This window comes from Lissotriton vulgaris, chromosome 2_1 (genome assembly GCF_964263255.1).
Source record: "Lissotriton vulgaris chromosome 2_1, aLisVul1.2, whole genome shotgun sequence".
In the NCBI taxonomy this organism is placed as follows: domain Eukaryota; kingdom Metazoa; phylum Chordata; class Amphibia; order Caudata; family Salamandridae; genus Lissotriton; species Lissotriton vulgaris.
Window position 1 is genome coordinate 355,730,503 of NC_141687.1, and position 19,195 is coordinate 355,749,697.

The window sequence follows — 19,195 nt, forward strand, 5'->3', positions numbered from 1 at the left end:
CAATGATCCAACCATCAGTCCCTCTTACTGAGCACACCCGGTTCACTCTCTCAACATCTCTTCACCACCTTTGCAGGTATCTATCCACCAATAGCCATGCATTCATCCATAGCAGTCTTTTTATACATCTAGCTTGATGATGTGACCATTTCAACCATCCATCTCAGCCACACACTCATTCAGACATATCTGTGAATTCAGCCATCCACTCATACCCGTGCATCCATCCTCCACCCACACCTGATGTATTCATCTATGTAGCCACCCATCAAACCCCACTCAACCATGCATCGTTCAATCCACACAGGTTGCATTATGTCATCCACTCGCATACACATAAAACCATTCAACACACTCATCTGCTAGATTCGTATATACATTTGTTCATCGTTACTCATCCCTTCATTCTCCGACACATACATGCTGCCATTCATTCATCCACCCCAGCATGTAACTATGTAAACTCGCTCACGCATCCATTCACCCATTCGCACCCTTGCATCTCTCCGACCAGGGGCCATGATCGAATCTTGGAAATAAGACCTGGAAGGAAAGCAAAAAAAGGTGAGAGTCAACAGGAGAGTAGAGATAAGTCACCCCCTCACCCCATTTTTTTTGTTTAAATATCTTTATTGGTATTTTCTGATTTTATCATAACTGGCATCAACATTTTATACAGCATTTTCAGTTAGCCACCTCAAAAATATAAAACATATGTGACTTACAATAGAACCTGTGACAACAATAAAAAAATAATACTAACACAGTATTCCTGCTGACAGGTACATACATTGTGTGGAATACATATGAAGAAGTCTCAGTATGCCATTGCTCGCATGTGCTGCTACATCATAGTCTATGAATCTAAAACAAGGCCATACACATCATAATCAGAACATATCTTATCCAGGCCAGTACCACAATGCCTTATATATATGCAATCCTAACACATAAAAATTGCCTGTTGTTCGGACTTGAACATTATAAATAAAATATTATAAATTGGCAATGCGTCACAGGAAGTCACTTGTGGACACCAATAAGACCTGTTTTTTCAAAAAACATGTAATCAAAACTAAAACTTACAATACTACAAACTGCCATCTAAACTTTGTACATCGGGTCGCTATTTCAAAGCTGAGCATGATGATTTATTGTCTACACAGCAGTACCTCATGGTTCGCCTAGCCAGGGGTTAAATATAGGCGAGTACCTATATACAACTATAAAAACAGCAGCGGTTACCTTCCCTCCTGGAAGTATGTGGGGCCCTGTTGATTACTAGTGATGCACCGGGGATCTTATGGATGTGTGATTGTCTGTGCGTCAGAGTGTAACAGCGTCACGTAATCTTGCGGCTAGGCACTATCGTGTCTGTTGCAGGTCAGCGGACTCCACATCCTCATCGTTTATTGCGGCACGACCTTAAAGGGCAGTTAGTATAGTGTCCCTGCCCTGCGCTATAGGGTATGTGCGAAGCCCTGCCGTCTCCTCCCTGTGCAGCGCCGTGCTCTCCGCCTGGGCCCATATTACAAGTGAGCGTTTGCAGCCATCCACTTCTGGTGGTTCCGCATGTTTCTATCGTTTAGGTATTAGGCTTTTCACAGTGATTAAACCCAGATCCCGGAATCTCGAGGTGACCTTATTGTTTTTTGATCTGGCATAGAGTCCTAGAAGGCAGATCTCCCATGACAGCGGTAAGGGCGTGTCTGTGCATGAGGCTTGTGCTGTGACTACCTCCCGCCAATAATGTTGCATGGATGCGCAAGTCCAAAGCATGTGAAGCAGATCCGCATCTAGCTGCTGGCAGCGTGGGCATGTAGAGGTGGCAATTTGGAAATATCTATTTATCTTATCAGATATGATATGATAAACGTCTGTATAAGTTTGAATCTGGAGTTCCTCGGTATGTCTGGAGCCTGCTAGCACAGCGTCCCATTCCTTATCAGTCCATGGTCGGTCTCTATCGGTTTCGGTTTAATGCGGAGCCTTGACATCGGCGTGAGAGTGTGCGTAAGGAGCGCTTCCACTAACCAATGCACCACGTGGGAGCCCGCCTCCATCACATGCAGGCATTGAAGTAGCAGGTGTGTTGGTGGTTCGACTGTTAAGTCCCCCCAGGCGTCCGATAGTGCCTTCAGAAGGGAGGTGTGTAAGAGGAATTGACCTGCTGGCAACTCAGCGTCTTCAGCTAGTGTCACGAACGGCAGTAGTGCACCGTCACTATACAGATCACCCAGCGTGGCCAATCCTGCGGCGTGCCAGGTTACCAGCGCTGCATCTGATGTATCCAATCTGCCTCGTGGTGTACCGAGTAGCAGCAGGATAGGGGCATACGGAAAGGTAAGATATAAACTCCTCTTATAACATTGAAGCGCCAAACCTAGATGTAGTTGTTTTGGCCTTGGGTCACTGTTGTGTATGCTGCACATGCACGCACGCTCCTTCTCGCGTGCTGTTTCTCCTGCGCGCTGTCTCCTCGCGCTTTGTGTTTTAATGAATAACTTGTTGTTGTTCAAATGTGTTATCATTACTCCATGGCACGATCTGTTATCTGGCCGTTGTACTGTTATGAGATGTAGAGTCAGTTGCTGTATGCTGACCGATGCCTTAAGACGTGTTACTGGGAGATGCTTCCTTTTATCCACGAATAAACTACATTCTCTACTAAACCTTTGTGATCCTGATTTAACAGTCACCCACTCATCCCATGCGTTAATCCTTCTGCCCACACGCCCCATGCATCCATTTACCCAGCCATACAAATGTATTCACCCATTCCTACACACCCATGCATTCATCAGTCTGCCAACTTAGAATCTTCCATGCATACATCCACCTACCCCATGTGTTCTTCATTAAAAGAAGGCACCGACTACACTTTCCCTTATTTTAAAAGCAACAACGGAAACAGCAATGCATTAGACATAATAATGTATAATAATAACAACCATTTTGCACTTTTTTTGCAAGAAATCTTGTTTAATGAAAAACTGGTGAAACTTGTCTTTGAAAATAACCTTGATTAAAAGTCACACACCTATCCATGCTATCAAATTCACGCATACTCTACGGTCTGGCTTCATCGATGTGCTAGATCAGTGATTCTTGACCTTTTCACTTCTGTGGACACCCACTTAATTATTACTAGGACCCGGGGACCCCACTGAATCATTATTAAAAACTGGGGACGCCCCAATGAGTCATTACTGGAAGCCAGGATCCCTAACCTATGCATTTTTGCTTATTTGAACTGTGCAACAATACAAAAGAATACACAAACAACCATTCACCAAATAAATACTCAAATGATTACATTTTATTTTTAATTCTCAAAGGAATAAAATAAATCGACATTTTAATTTTAATTTTAATGGGAAGGTCGGAGAATTTCTAAATTCAATTGAGGCCATTCATCCTACATACTATATTGTGTTTGATGCACTTGCACTGCTTCCTCAAACCAATTTGAGGATATAACATGGAGGTCATTTAGGGATCGCCAGGGGTTGCAGTTGCCTCTTCATACCCCTGGCACTGCCTTTGAGACCCCTGGCCTCAGAGGTGCCAAATCAGTGCCAAGATCACAGAGGTGTCTTACATTATCAGAGCCATGCTCTAACCTCATATTCTGCTCATTGTATTATATTAATAGGGAATAATACCATATTAATCACTATTAGGGTAATAAAAAGTGGAGTAGCAAGATTTTGGACCTTCATTGGCATCTTAGATAAGACCAATAAAATGGTTTTAATGTATGTTGTGTGTGTGCATGTGGGTGGGAATGAGTTTGGGAGTGAGAGCCTGTATATGTGTGAGCATATATGGTTGTATATAGGATCGTGGCTGTGTGTATGCCAAAATGATTAAGTACAAGTGAGTGAGAGAGTACAAATGAGTGATTCAGGGTGCGAGTGAGTGCACAAGAATAGGTTAAAAAGGAATGCGTGCAAGTCAGTGCTAATGATAGAATGAGTGTGAATAAGTGAATGTAAGTGAGCATGTGTTGTTATGCTTGCAGATCCACTGTTGGACCAGGCATGCTTCTTGGCTCATAGAAGCACCCTTGACAAAATATTGGCAAAGGAATACCGGAGGCAATACTTGCATATGAGATAACTCGACAAAATGCTACTGCTGGCACTCTGTAGGTAAATGTTTTGGAATGGAGCAACCATGAAAAAATGCCAGGGTTGGCCTCTTGGAGGAAATTCTTAGCATAAATGGTATCTGTGGCAAATTGCTTATGATGGCACATTGGAAGACATTTATGGCAAATGGTAAGACAACTGTGGCAAGGTCAGGGGCCATTCATGTCAAAATGTGGTCCTTGACATACTTGACTTACGTTTTGACATAAGGTACCTCCATATTGCAAGAGAAGCCAGACTAGGAAAATTCTAGCACTGGCATATTGTATGTAGTGTTTTAGAAAAAGGGGCCACAATGGCAAAATGCTGGCTCTAGCAATGAAGGTAATTTTTGACATAAGGGGACACCCACGGGACATTTTCAAAACATAATTGGGTGAACTCATGTGGACTGTCCGATTTCAGTAGCTTGGCACACCATGGAACGACTTAAACAATTAATAAGTGCTTTTTTAGAGCCTATGGCTTTTTTGCTAATTCATGTGAAAATTGTGCATTAAAGAGCACTAGTGTAGCTCATTTTTTTCAAAATGTTCCCACGGAAGAGAAATCCCCACCCTTGTTCTCCCCTAGAAGAAAATAGAATATTAATTATGCAATGATGTGACTTCAGCAAAATTAATTATCGTGATTTCATCTGGATTAAGGTTTTGTGACATCACTTCTTGGGATGATGCAGGGTCAAAGGTCATATAACATCATCCTGTGACATCATTAAGGTCAAAGGGTATATGGTGTCACTTCCACCCCCCCTGGCAATTTGGTGAATCAATGTCCATGCCATGGATACTAACCATTTTTAGCCTTTAATTTCATATTTCTCCAAGTTACAGCAGTATTTAACATTTTCGGGTTGATATTTAGCTTCTTTATTTCTATAATTTAAATTTTCGGAGCACCCACGGGCCCCTTGAGTCGTTTTCATGGACCCCCAGGCCACAGGTTAAGAACCACTGCTCTATAGCGTTCGGGTGCCACAAGCTCTACTGCTCTGCAGTATCCCAGCACTGCACCTTTCCCACGGCTGCTCCTTGGTTTGCTCCTGAATTATTCTTGTACACATATGCAAATCGTGGGGTATCTCGTGCATGTTTGAGTTGTTCTTCCCAGGCTCTAGCCGGATGTCTAAAGACGCCATTTCCTGCTCGGCCTGGGAACAAGGAGGCGCTCTCACCCTTTCACTCAGGAGCCGGAGAGGCTTTGTAGGCCTCGGGCGCTGCTTGCATTAAGCAGGCGGAAGATCCGGTCTTTTGACAGCTGCGTGCCACGTGGCAGTGTGAGCGTGCCCACCGGATATCAGCAAAGACAAGCTGCGAGACTGTATCTGACACTGTATTTCATGTTTTCATTTCAGTTTAGCGTTTTCCTGAAGCGTGCCTCATTCCCAAGAGGAACGGCTGCTAATACCTCTGCCGGGTCCGTTCCTTTTTTTCTCACATCACATTTTTATTGACATTTTGCTTAGCTGCCTGAAGGTAATTAAAGATGAAGGTGCCATTGTACACTGCGCCGCTTTTAATTCCACTGGTTCCTAAAGACTCCAGCCCCTTCTACCGAAGACCAGTGTCTGAAAACGACATCCGGGACGGTGAGCCTCCTGCTCCCTCTCACCAAGGGGCAGTTCACCAAAATTGTCCCATCACAGCAGATGTTGCCCTGTTCCCTCTGTGTGTAGGCTCAGAAAACGTGCTTACTGGGTTGGCCTCCCTCCTTTGGTGCTGCCCAGGACTCTTTACCCTCCTCCCGTTGCCAGCGAGAGTTCATTCTTTCTTCTATAACTCTGGCCACACTTCTATGTGTGATGGCTGCACGGGCTGCCAACCTCCCCTCAGTCTGGCTCTGCCTTGTAAAATCCAACCATTTGCAGGCACCACTGGCCACTGGGGACCAGTATAAAAAGAACAACAAAAAAGATGGTTTCCTGGCTCTTCGCTTTCCGGGGCTGCTGGCCTAATGCAGTAGGAATAAAAGGGTAAAGCGCTGTATTGTTTGTTTACGCCTCTATCTCCAACAACACATTCCACCGCTGTCCTCTCCCTGCCTTTCTGGAACTCTACCACACCTGTTTGGAACAAAGGGCCTTCTTTCTTCCAACGAGGTCAGGGCCATCATGAGTGGTTGTGAATTATTCCCAAGCTCTCGATGTGTTTACAGGGAAAAGACTAGCATATCACCCCTTACTGAAATGAGCTTCTCACAGTGCATATACACTCGGGCCAGGATGTTGTCCCATGCAGAGAGATGCATCAGGTCATTCACGTCCACATGGGCCTGGAGGTCGTCTCATACGACGGTGAGCATCTGATAGTGCATATACACTCGGGCCAGGATGTTGTCCAACGCAGAGAGAAGCATCAGGGCATTCACGTCCACATGGGCCTGGAGGTCGTCTCATACGACGGTGAGCATCTGATAGTGCATATACACTCGGGCCAGGATGTTGTCCCATTCAGAGAGATGCATCAGGGCATTCACGTCCACATGGGCCTGGAGGTCGTCTCATACGACGGTGAGCATCTGATAGTGCATATACACACGGGCCAAGATGTTGTCCCACGCAGAGAGAAGCATCAGGTCATTCACGTCCACATGGGCCTGGAGGGCGTCTCATATGAAGGTGAGCATCTGATAGTGCACATCCACTAGGGCCAGGATTTTGTCCCATGTGTACGGCAGCATCAGGTTGTTCACATCTACTAGGGCCAGGTGATGGGCATCACGTAGCTCATGTGCCCTATGGCCAGGATGTCCTCACCTACTGAGATGAGCATCTGACGCATGGCTAGATGAATATCTGATAGTTCCCCTGGCAGTAGAGCCAGGGTTTCCTCCCATATGCACGGAGCATCGGGTAGTTCACATCCACTAGTGCCAGGAGGTTGCCTCACACAGAGATGGGCATCAGGTATTTAACTTTCAGTAGGGTCGGGATGTCTTCTATAGAGATTAACATCTCATTTACTAGGACCAGGATGTTACCCCTTACACAGTGAGCATGTGATAGTTAACATCCACTTGGACTTGGATGTCATTCCTTATAGAGATGGCAACAAGTAGTTCACTAGTGCCAGGGCGTCATCTCATATGAGATGAGCACTCAGGTAATTCATGACAACAGTCTGCTAACCCCCTTCCAGGTAGTTTTTACCAAATTCACAATTTTTCCATAGCCAAAATCCAAAAGAACTTTGATGTTATACCACCATTATTATCCTTGTAGTTCTTGGACCATGCCACGTCTGCTACTAATGGCGCATCCTTAGCTGCTTTCCGCCATCTATCTGATTCTGATTCCCTTGCAACCCTCTCAATGATTATGCCAGGCTGGCCCTTACCCTCCCCACTTCTTCTTGCTTGCCTCTGACATGCTTGGTCCTGCTCCAATGACCCTCCGCAGTAGAGCTTTTTTGTGCCGCTCCAGTACCTGACATCTGGAAACACACCCAGGTCCTACTACTTTAAAAAGAATCCTCAGAAGACCCTACATTTCCAACTAATGTCTCTTTTCGCTCTCCCACCCAGGCTCCTGAAGGAAGAAGTCTGCAAACAGATTCCAGGCTTTTTTGATTCCATCTCCCTTCTTGATTCCTGTCGTCCGGATTCTGTTCTTCTCATAATACTGACACGGCTTCGGTTACTGCACAGATGACGGGCCAAGATCATTTGGCTCTGCCAACCTGGTCCTACTCGATCCCTCAGGGGCATTTAACACTGTATCTTAGACTATTCTTTACTAATAGTTTAGCTTTTTAAATAGGTAATCAAGTCCTCAAATGGCTGTGCTCTGTCACTCCCTTATAACAAGCAGCAATCCTACTTACCCAAGCAGTAACAACATTCATATCAGCAGTACTTCTGTATGCGCTTGGCATACCCACCTCATAAATGTAAATGTAAATGTCATGGTACTTACAGAGCGCACTGTCACTAGACGGTCACCTTGCGGTGTCGCCTATTCGGCTTCCTGGCACTGATACTCATACCGCTGTGGAACCCCTCCTGGCTTTCCATGTGAAGTGTCTACACCTGGGCACCCCCAGGGTGAAGCTAGGCATCCTTAGCGCTGTTGGGGCCAGTGTGGAGGCTAAGCAAGCTATGGACGGTTAAAGACATGGCTTGGTAGTTCGGACTGGACTGTTCCCATGAGGCACAGGGTCAGAGCTGATTTGCATATAGCCAGTGTCTAACCCAGGGTGATGTGGAGTGCAAAAAAACTATGGATTTAGGCCCAGATCCTTGTACTGGGGTGAATGTATGACATTGTTCTACATTCTGTCCATCAACTGTGTTTTTTGCAATTTTCACCCCAAGTGTGCTGGGTATACTCAGACGTGAGTCCCAGGCTCTCCACACCACTGGAGTCAAGCTATCCAGGCTGATGAAGGCTGATAGCCAGAAACCGGTCCTTGGATGCTTGATTCCGGTCTGGGAAAGACATGGCTTGGTAGTTCGGACTGGACTGTTCCCATGAGGCACAGGGTCAGAGCTGATTTGCATATAGCCAGTGTCTAACCCAGGGTGGTGTGGAGTGCAATAAAACGATGGATTTAGGCCCAGATCCTTGTACTGGGGTGAATGTATGACATTGTTCTACATTCTGTCCATCAACTGTTTTTTTTTGCAATTTTCACCCCGAGTGTGCTGGGTATACTCAGACGTGAGTCCTAGGCTCTCCACACCACTGGAGTCAAGCTATCCAGGCTGATGAAGGCTGATAGCCAGAAACCGGTCCTTGGATGCTTGATTCCGGTCTGGGAAAGACATAGCTTGGTAGTTCGGACTGGACTGTTCCCATGAGGCACAGGGTCAGAGCTGATTTGCATATAGCCAGTGTCTAACCTAAGGTGGTGTGGAGTGCAATAAAACGATGGATTTAGGCCCAGATCCTTGTACTGGGGTGAATGTATGACATTGTTCTACATTCTGTCCATCAACTGTGTTTTTTGCAATTTGCACCCCGAGTGTGCTGGGTATACTCAGACGTGAGTCCCAGGCTCTCCACACCACTGGAGTCAAGCTATCCAGGCTGATGAAGGCTGATAGCCAGAAACCGGTCCTTGGCTGCTTGATTCCGGTCTGGGAAAGACATGGCTTGGTAGATCGGACTGGACTGTTCCCATGAGGCACAGGGTCAGAGCTGATTTGCATATAGCCAGTGTCTAACCCAGGGTGGTGTGGAGTGCAAAAAAACGATGGATTTAGGCCCAGATCCTTGTACTGGGGTGAATGTATGACATTGTTCTACATTCTGTCCATCAACTGTTTTTTTTGCAATTTTCACCCCGAATGTGCTGGGTATACTCAGGCGTGAGTCCCAGGCTCTCCACACCACTGGAGTCAAGCTATCCAGGCTGATGAAGGCTGATAGCCAGAAACCGGTCCTTGGCTGCTTGATTCCGGTCTGGGAAAGACATGGCTTGGTAGTTCGGACTGGACCGTTCCCAGGAGGCACAGGGTCAGAGCTGATTTGCATATAGCCAGTGTCTAACCCAGGGTGGTGTGGAGTGCAAAAAAACGATGGATTTAGGCCCAGATCCTTGTACTGGGGTGAATGTATGACATTGTTCTACATTCTGTCCATCAACTGTTTTTTTTGCAATTTTCACCCCGAGTGTGCTGGGTATACTCAGACGTGAGTCCCAGGCTCTCCTCACCACTGGAGTCAAGCTACCCAGGCTGAAGAAGGCTGAAGAAGGCTGATAGCCAGAAACCGGTCCTTGGATGCTTGTGTCAGGACCCAAGGCTTGAATACCGTCATTCACTGTCCAGCTGGGCAGCAGGGTTGGTCAGAGAGAGTGCGAAAGCGGAGACTCAAGATGGCCGCCGCCGTTGCCTTGGTCAAGGCTCGGCAGACGTTCTAGTCTCTAGATCCTGGGGAACCAATGTGAAGCGCGAGCGTGAGGAGAGCTTCGCACTTCACCGTGACAGCAACCAGAGAGGTCCGTGAATTCCGTCGTCCAGAGAATCCTGTCAGGAGAAATGTAAAACCTGACTAGAAATGTCCCGTTATTTTTAGAACCTGAAGAGGTTAGTTCGTTTTTCCCTACCCGGCGCGTGATTCAAGCGCGGGTTGTCAGAGGCTTGAGGAACGGCACGGCAGGCTGCTGTGTGCGCACGTCAAGGTATCCAAGTGAGCGCCTACCAGAGAACTCGGCGGAGAAAAGAGAGGAGTAGCGAGTTACCGAGCATATCCCGAAGGAAAAGAAAAGGAGTGATAGTAGAGACTGAAGCAAGCTAAGTGACACTCAAATTGAATATATATATATATATATTGAAAGTTATACTTACTGTTAAGTAAAGAGAAGGAGGAGTTCAGTGGCAAGTTATATCTCCTGGAAAAAACGAGGAAAAAAGAAAGAGTAAAACATTGGAAGTTGTGAACAGTATAATCCAATGGAAAATATATGTACATACCTGTAAATAAGCAGAAACCTCATCTGGCACTCCAAAAGTAGAAATAGGCAATCTGTGAAGAGAAAAGAAAAAGTTTATTACAGAAGGCTTATCAAACTACAAGAGTGAAAGACACTTAAGGAGGCAAGAAATACAGAAACCCAATCAGAGACACATCTCCACCATAGTGAAGTAAGTGACCAATAGGAATTTAAGAAGTTATGATAGAGATAGAATTTATTGGGAATCCACTAGAAGAGTTATAAACCAAGGTATATTCTCTTTCTCTTGCCAGTGACAACTATAATAGAGGAAAGCCAGTCACACATATAAGAAGAGGAGCAAGGGTTCTGCATCATAATGGTGGGTGAGAAAACACGTTAGGTTAGAGTTAATAGAGACAGGATATAATGAAATGTTGTTGTTTCCAGGTTTTCCAGCAGCAATAGCCCCCAGATGACCCACCAGCATTGTCTAGAGGGGCGTGGGTTCTAGCATCTCTGTTCCCGTGCAGTATTGGAAAAGTCAAGAGTAAGTTTGGTAGTCCCTGACAGAGTGAAGTGCCCAAGTTGCCTTCGCACCCGAACAGAGATGGCGGGAGGATTCGATGTCCAAACCTTAGGAACCATTTTAGACTCAATACAAAAAGAATTGGGAGCGGTCAGGGAGGAAAATCGAAACCTGAGACAGGAGTTAGTTAGTGCTAGAAAAGAAACAGCCGAATTAGCGCAGAGTTTACGTCAACCGAGTAGTCTAGAGAGAGAGGCCATGAATCCAGTATTAGAGTCCACTAATAGAACCACAACACAAGTCATTCACTCCCTCTCCCCAGTTATACCATTAGCAGCTCCAGAGAGATTTAGTGGGGACCCACAGAAAGCCCAGATTTTTCTCTCTCAATGCTCATTACACTTCATGTGCCGCCCTTCGATCTTCCCAGACGCGCAGTCCAGAGTGGCCTTCATGCTCTCATATCTAAGTGGGGATGCAGCTTCGTGGTCCATGCCTTTGGTCACAAGGGATGACCCCTTACTAAGAAACTTTGAAGACTTCAAAAATGAATTCTTGCGGATATTTGATCGAAGAAGAATTTCCCAAGTGGTGGACAATGAATTGCTTGACTTACGACAGGGAAACCGAGATTTGATAGCATACCTGGCCCAGTTCAATAAGTTAGTGGTGGAAACCGATTGGCCAGAAAACAAAAGAGCGGCGATATTCTATCGAGGATTGAGAGATGAACTAAAAGACACCTTGGCCCAGATTCCTAATCTACCCACTGAAGTTTCGGCACTCATAGATTTGGTGTTGGAGATAGATTTCCGCCAGGGAGAGAGACGTGGTGAAAAGAAAAAAGATTTCAGAGCGATACTGAGGTTCCGTGACAATTGTAAGTGGTGTTTCCGACTCGTACGAATATGGTCGAGTCTGGTATCTATGAACCGCAAATGACGAGTTTAGCAAGTGTGCGCAGTTTCGCTGTGCTGACTTAAACCGTTCGTTTGTTATGTGGGCTTTTCATCTGTACCCACGGGTTCCATCTTAGATACGGCATCCATTTTGTCTCTTGCCCTCAAGTAGCCAGCGAACGGACGCTGTCCGCTTCGCGACCCTGGGACTCCCAAGATATTTGCGGAAGACACATGTCCTTTGAAAGTGTCTTTATGACGAGGGGGTTGCTACTGTAAGGCAGGTGGCGCCGCTCGAGGCTCATCTTGCCGCACGGGCTTATTGTCTCAGCCGTGCATCTCATTAGGCACATCCCTTTGATGCCTGTATCTCGTGCTTCCCGATACCTCCCCTTTTTACACCCTTTCCGATCTCCCCACTGTCTCCGTCTTCCTCTGCACCTGTCTTCGTTCCTGTTTCGATCTACTTGATTGCTGATTGGAATTTGCTAATGGTGGGAAGATGGGTTTTTACAGTTGGGAACCGCCAAATGTTTCCGCAGTTATGTTCCGGACCTTATGTGTTTCAAAGCGACCAAAGCGACCCCTCTGGGAGCTCGATGTGGGAACTGAGTTGTAAACCTTTGTGTTCAATGTTAGCCTATGGGTAAAAACTGTATAAAAGGAGCGATCCACAGAACCAATTTGAAGCAGTCTCCCCGAACTACACTCGATGTACTTCCTGTGACTTCTGTGTTCCCTGCAGTAAATAAACCTTGACTCTTTGACGCCGAAGGAAGTGTCCCGTGTCTCTGTGACTTGTACGCCGGAACAGGTTACCCACGAAGGTTTCAGGTGTTGTGCCCTGGCACCGCTGGGTCCAAAAGAACCCAGTCCTTCAGTTGGCGCCCAACGTGGGGCTGCATCAGTGGTACCGGTCCAAGCCCGACGATCGTGAGGAACTTCGTGTGAAATCTCCGAGGGAAGGTGCACCCCGCTTCATCGATCCTGTTGTCGAAATAAGTGGCCCGAAGACTTTTCCCGCGAAGATTCCCGCCTCCTGACGGCTGCGACGGACTGCTGCCCTGACTGTAGACCTGTTTTGGCGCCTGGCGTAGACCTTGGTATAGCGAGACGATTGACGGGCCTTCCTGAGGACGCCATTGATCTTTGAGTTAAGTATTTGTGGGTCGCTCCCAGAGTCCTTGGTTGTAAACACTTTAGCGAGTGTTTTTGTTGTAGACACTTTAGCAAGTGTCTTTGTTGTAAACACTAGTGGTTTTTGTTGTACACGCTGTGTGAGTGTTTTTGTCGGTGACACTTTGCTAGCGTACTTTGTTGTTGTATTTGTTTGACGACTGCAGCCGCCAAAGACCGAGGGTTTTGTTCTTGCTGGGACTTGGTAAATCCCGTAACCCTTGAAGTTTGTGAAACTCGGCTAGTGTGCAAGATGCCTGGTCGCAGTACTCTGTTCAGTTGTTGTAGACCTTGTGGTGCGGATTCCCTGCTGGAGGACTCGTGTCCGATACCTCCGGTTGGAACTCCTACTTATGACTTATATAGCAAACATGGGCTAGGCCCGATTGCTTTTAACGATTATTGGATAAAATATACAAAGAAAGACGGCGATCTTCGTTGGCCACCTCACGGTAGCTTCGAAGCGTCGATCTTAGATAATTTGGAAATAAAGTTGTTCGAACGCAAATCTAGGCCGGCCATGTTTGATGCCTTTCGGTTGTGGCGCAAAGAAGCCCGACAGAAAGAAATCAGACAGAATAAACGTAGTGAGCGAGATAATGTTGCTACCATAGTGAAGAAAGCTGAGCAGTTTCAGCGTGATAAGGAGGATAAGGATAAGGAAGTGTTTGAGAGATTACAGCGTATGACCATAGATAAATGCTATCCTGCTTTGCCTACGGAGTTGGATAAGAAGGAAGAGGCAGTTGAGGATCCTTTAATGTCCTATCTTATGAAGTCGCCACCTCCGTACGTACAGGGTACCGTAGCTCCTGTGGTCCCTGCCGTACCTGTTCTTCCACCTGTTATTCCTCCACCCGTTCCTCAACCTGCACCCGCTCTTCCGACTGTTCCTGCTCCTGTGCCTGTTTCTATTCCTACTGCTCCTCCGCTTCCACATACTCCTACTCACGCTACTGCTCCTGTGTTGTTAACCCCTGTTGTTGCTAACGTTTCTACTCCTCCTCTTGTTAGTCCTGTGTCTTATTCTTGTCCCTCTACTCGTAATCGTAATTCTCCCATTGCGGCTAGCTTCTTTCAGTCGCTCGGACCTGTTTTTGGGTCCGCTGGTTCTGATGGTCCACCTCAGAGGCGTAGTCAGCTTCCTGGTAATAGGGAACGCGCTGCGCTATACAATATGGCGATGGGTTGGATAGACAATCCGCAGAGAAATCCACCCCGAGTTATTCTTGAAACATTTAGTCAATTCAACATACCGACTCAGAGATATGTGTTTGACGAAATGTGTAAACTCTTACATGATCAGATAGCGGCCGTAGCGCCTGACGAGGTGCTGACCGCCCTGTCTAATCTTCGGCTTCAGTTCGCAACTGGACTGATAGTCGATACTAATGTCCGACGTGCTCTTGAGCAGTTGCTGTCTTTTCGCCTCGCTCCTATTCCTCACGCACTGTTTGTTGAGGATCTTGAACGCCAACAAGCCGAGTCTGGCCAATATCCTATGCGTGAAGTTCCGCCGGTTTGGATACCAGCTGATAATACTAATGTTAATGCTCCAGTGGCAGCACATTTTCAGAGAGTGTGGATACATCTCCCATGGAAACGATCGGAAGTGCTGCAGGTGAAACAATCTTTGCCCGATCCTCGTAAAAATCCTGCTGGGTATTATAAGGAATTATCGCAGCTCGTAGATGCTACAGTAATGAATCTTGCCGATATCGACATGTTGTTTGGCAACGTCGTACCGCAGCCGGTATGGGCTAAGATTCGTCACCAAGATCACGCAAATGAATTAGGTGGTGATTGGGCTGCCATTACAGCGGCAGACGCTGGACAAGTGGCTGCTGCTAAACCCGATCAGTTGATCGAACTTCTTCCCCAGCGAATCATTACATTAATGAAAACGCTTATGCCAGCTATGAGGGTAAATTGGGACAAGTTGTCAGCCTGTAAGCAGAAGAAAGATGAGAGTGTATCAGACTTCTTTACGAGGTTTGAGGAAGCATTTGTCGATCATAGTGGACAGGATATGGGTACTGAGGGTGGACAGAGGTTGTTTGTGGATAAATTCGTGTCGAACTTATTGCCCGACTTGTGCAATAAATTGAAGAATTCAGAAAGTGCATGGGCCGTTTCTACCTCAGCTCAGATACTGGCTACGGCACAATACTATGAAAATAGAGAGAAAGAAGAAAATGACCGAGCTGATAAAAAGACAAAAGAGCTGAAAACTAAAGTGTTGTTACAACAAGCGTATCCGCCGCGTTCTAATCAGAACGCGTCTCAGCAGAATAGATCACAGTCGCAATCGAATCGATCGCAGTCGCGTAACGATTCCTCTTTCCAAAGATCTTCGTTGGGGTACAATCAATGTGCTTATTGTAGACAGGAGGGACACATTAAATTCAATTGTCCCGCTTTGAACGAACGTATTAGTGGTAATTCGTCTAGAGGAGGCCGTGGTGGTTCACAGAATGCATCACGTGGTAGAGGTCGTGGTGCTCAGAACGACCGTTCTGACAACTCGTCAAATTCTAATAATTGTTTTGATCAGCGTGGATCATCGCAAGGACGATCTGCGCAGTACAATGTAGACGATTATTACGTCGATCAGGGGACTGACGACAGTAATTATTAGGACAGCCAAAGACAAGGAGAGGGAGTGGTATCAGTTCCGGTTGATCAGAGAGGGCCTTACGTCGCAGTTGCTACATTGGGCGTCGTTGAGCCTTTTCTGTTGGACACTGGTGCAGCGAAAAGTTCCATCATGCATTCGAAACTCCCTGGCGCACCTTTGTCTGGCTTAACAAATGTTTCCGTTGGATTCTCTGGCGCCCCCGTTAGCAATCCAGTTTCGCGCCCTTTGCCCCTTCAAATTGGGCCTTGTGAGCTCGAAGCTCCGTTGATTTTGACCACTGGTTGTGGCGAAAATCTTTTGGGTCTGGATTTGCTTAAACGTTTGTATGCGACCCTGTATTGTTCTCCTGCGGGTGTAAAGCTTACGTTAGGAGAGAGGGTAGTCTCTCCCATGTATTTGTCTCTCGATAAGCTTCCACCGGAATTGGATTCTCTTCCTGCGTCTTTGTGGGCGACAGGTCCAAACGATGTGGGCCTACTTGATATCTCCCCTTATGTTGTTCAGTTGAAATCGAATGTGCGGTTGCCACGTATTCCCCAATACCGTATCTCCCTTGATGGTGAACGAGCTTTGTTAGCGATCATCTATGATTTGATCGAGAAAGATGTTATTGAGGAGACTCGGGGAAACGTGTGCAATAGCCCTGTACTGCCCATTCTTAAACGTACTGATCCTACCAAACCGCCTGTTTATCGTTTTGTTATCGATTTACGAGAGGTAAATAAAATTGTGGTTCCTCAATTCCCTGTTGTGCCTGACATCACGGCGCTACTGACTCTGATTCCAGCTACTGCATCATGGTTTTCGGTGATTGATTTGAAAAATGCCTTTTTCAGCATCCCGATCGCCGAGGAGAGCAGGGACCTTTTCGGTTTCTCTCTTGGTGGACGTAGCTTCCGGTTTAAACGCGCTCCTCAAGGCTACTGTGAAAGTCCATCGATTTACAGTCAAGCCTTGAAGGGACAACTGGATGCGTTTCGGTTGCCGGTTGGTGCGGCCTTAATCCAATATGTCGACGACTTATTGGTGGCTGCTGATACTCAGGACATTTGCAAAATTACTACGGTGTCGTTGCTGCAACATCTCTGTGAGTTAAATCACAAGGTGTCACCTTCTAAACTCCAATATTGTTGTCAAGAAGTAACCTATCTAGGTCACTTATTGTCAAAGGAGGGAAGGAGATTGACCCCAGAGAGAATTGCAGCGATTGCGCGAATGGCTGTGCCACAAACCCAAAGAGATGTGCCTGCCTTTCTAGGTATCACGTCGTACTGTAGGCAGTGGATTCCTAATTTTTCATTGCTAGCGAAACCATTGGTGGCTCTTACGTGCAAGGATGTTCCAACCCCTTTACCATGGACGGAAGAATGTCAGAAAAGTTTTTCTGAATTACGTGATTCATTGTGTTCGGCTCCTGTGTTAGGTACCCCTGATTACAGCAAACCGTTCACGTTATATGTTCACGAGAGAGAAGGTTGTGCGTTGAGTGTCTTAACGCAACCTTTTGGTGGTAAGCAACGTCCATGTGCATATTTTTCCTCGACCTTAGACCCAGTAGCTAGAGCATTGCCGAGTTGTTTGAGAGCAACTGCGGCAGCTGCGGTCTCCATCCGACAATCAGCAGGATTGGTCATGGATAATATGCTTACGGTGATGGTTCCGCATGCAGTCGACACTCTTTTGAATCGAACGAAAACTCAGCACTTGACGAGTGCGAGGTTGTCTGGGTACGAATTGACGCTCTTGGCAAGCCACATTCAGATAAAACGTTGTAATGTCCTAAATCCGGCAACTTTGTTACCAATTAGTGCAGAGTCAGATGAAGTAGCAGAACATGACTGCTATTTGCGTACAGAAGAGGAAACAAAAGGTCGAGTGGACCTTAAAAACACCCCATTGGAAGACCCTGATGGCACTTTGTATGTGGATGGGTCATGTTTTAAATTGCCGAATGGTGATGTGACTACTGCTTATGCTGTTGTGACGTTGAATACTGTTGTTGAGACTGCGAGATTGAATCAGAATTCTGCCCAAGCTGCAGAGCTGATTGCTCTTACTAGAGCATGCGTGTTAGCAAAAGGTAAGCGTGTGAATGTGTACACCGATAGCCAGTACGCTTTCGGTGTAGCGCATAGCTTTGGACGATTGTGGCGAGAGCGTGGTTTCTTCACGTCACACGGCACGAAAATACAGCATGGCCAGCTTGTGAATGATCTTTTGGATGCATTGACTTTGCCTGCTCAAGTTGCGATTGTTAAGTGTAGTGCGCATCGTAAAGTGACGGATGATGTTGGTCGTGGTAACGCGTTTGCAGATGAGATTGCTAAGGAGACTGCCCGGAACCTTAGCACTCGAATGTACGTGACGAGTTCGGTTAGGTGGCCTACAGAATCGAGTATGTGTGAGAATACTATAGAGAGCGTGAAAGCAATTCAGAATGAGGCCACCGATACGGAAAAGACGAAGTGGAAAGAAAGTACGGGAAAGTTGGATGCGAATGGTTGTTGGATTGATTTGTCAGATCAGAAAAGATGGATGTTGCCTGATGCGTATGTGCTGGCCGTTGTGACAATGGCACATGGGTTAGCACATATTAGCGCGAAAGGTATTTGCAAGTTGTTGGATGATGTGTGGAAGAATGATGGTATTACGAAGTGTGCTGAACGTTTGGTGAAGAATTGTATGGTGTGTATAATGTACAATCCTGGCAAAGGAACCCCAACTCCCCCTGGCAGTTTTGCTCCTCCTTCGTATCCCTTTGAGGTGATCCAATTGGACTTCATCCATATGGAGCGATGCAATAACTTGAAATATGTTTTGGTTGTGGTTTGCGCATTCTCCCGATGGATTGAGGCCTATCCCCTCAAAGACAATACTGCTTTGTCTACTGCGAAAATCCTACTGAAGGAATACTTTCCTCGGTATGGAATGCCTAGAGTCGTGTGGTCAGATAATGGAAGCGAGTTTGTTGGAAGTGTGATGAAGAGTGTGTGTAAGGGCCTTGGAATTAATCAAAAATTCCATAGCGCCAATCATCCCCAGTCAGCTGGATTGGTTGAAGGGTACAATGGTACCCTTAAACTAAAGCTAGCGAAGATTCAGGCTACGACTGGACTTTCGTGGCCTGACGCTTTGCCTCTAGCATTACTGTCAACTAGGGCGACTGTACACTCCCGAATAGGGCTTAGCCCCTATGAAATAGTGTTCGGCCGTCCTGCGAATGTGTGGGGGGTTCCTAGGCCAGGTATATTCGTTGATCTTGAGTATCCGATGTTGATTGACTACTTACATGACTTGACTGCTAAACTGAGGTTAATTCATCAACAGGTTTACGACGCCTTGCCGACGCAGACGGAGGGTCCAGGCCACCAGCTCCAGCCCGGTGATTGGGTAGTTACCCGTAACTTCTCACGCAAGAAGAATCT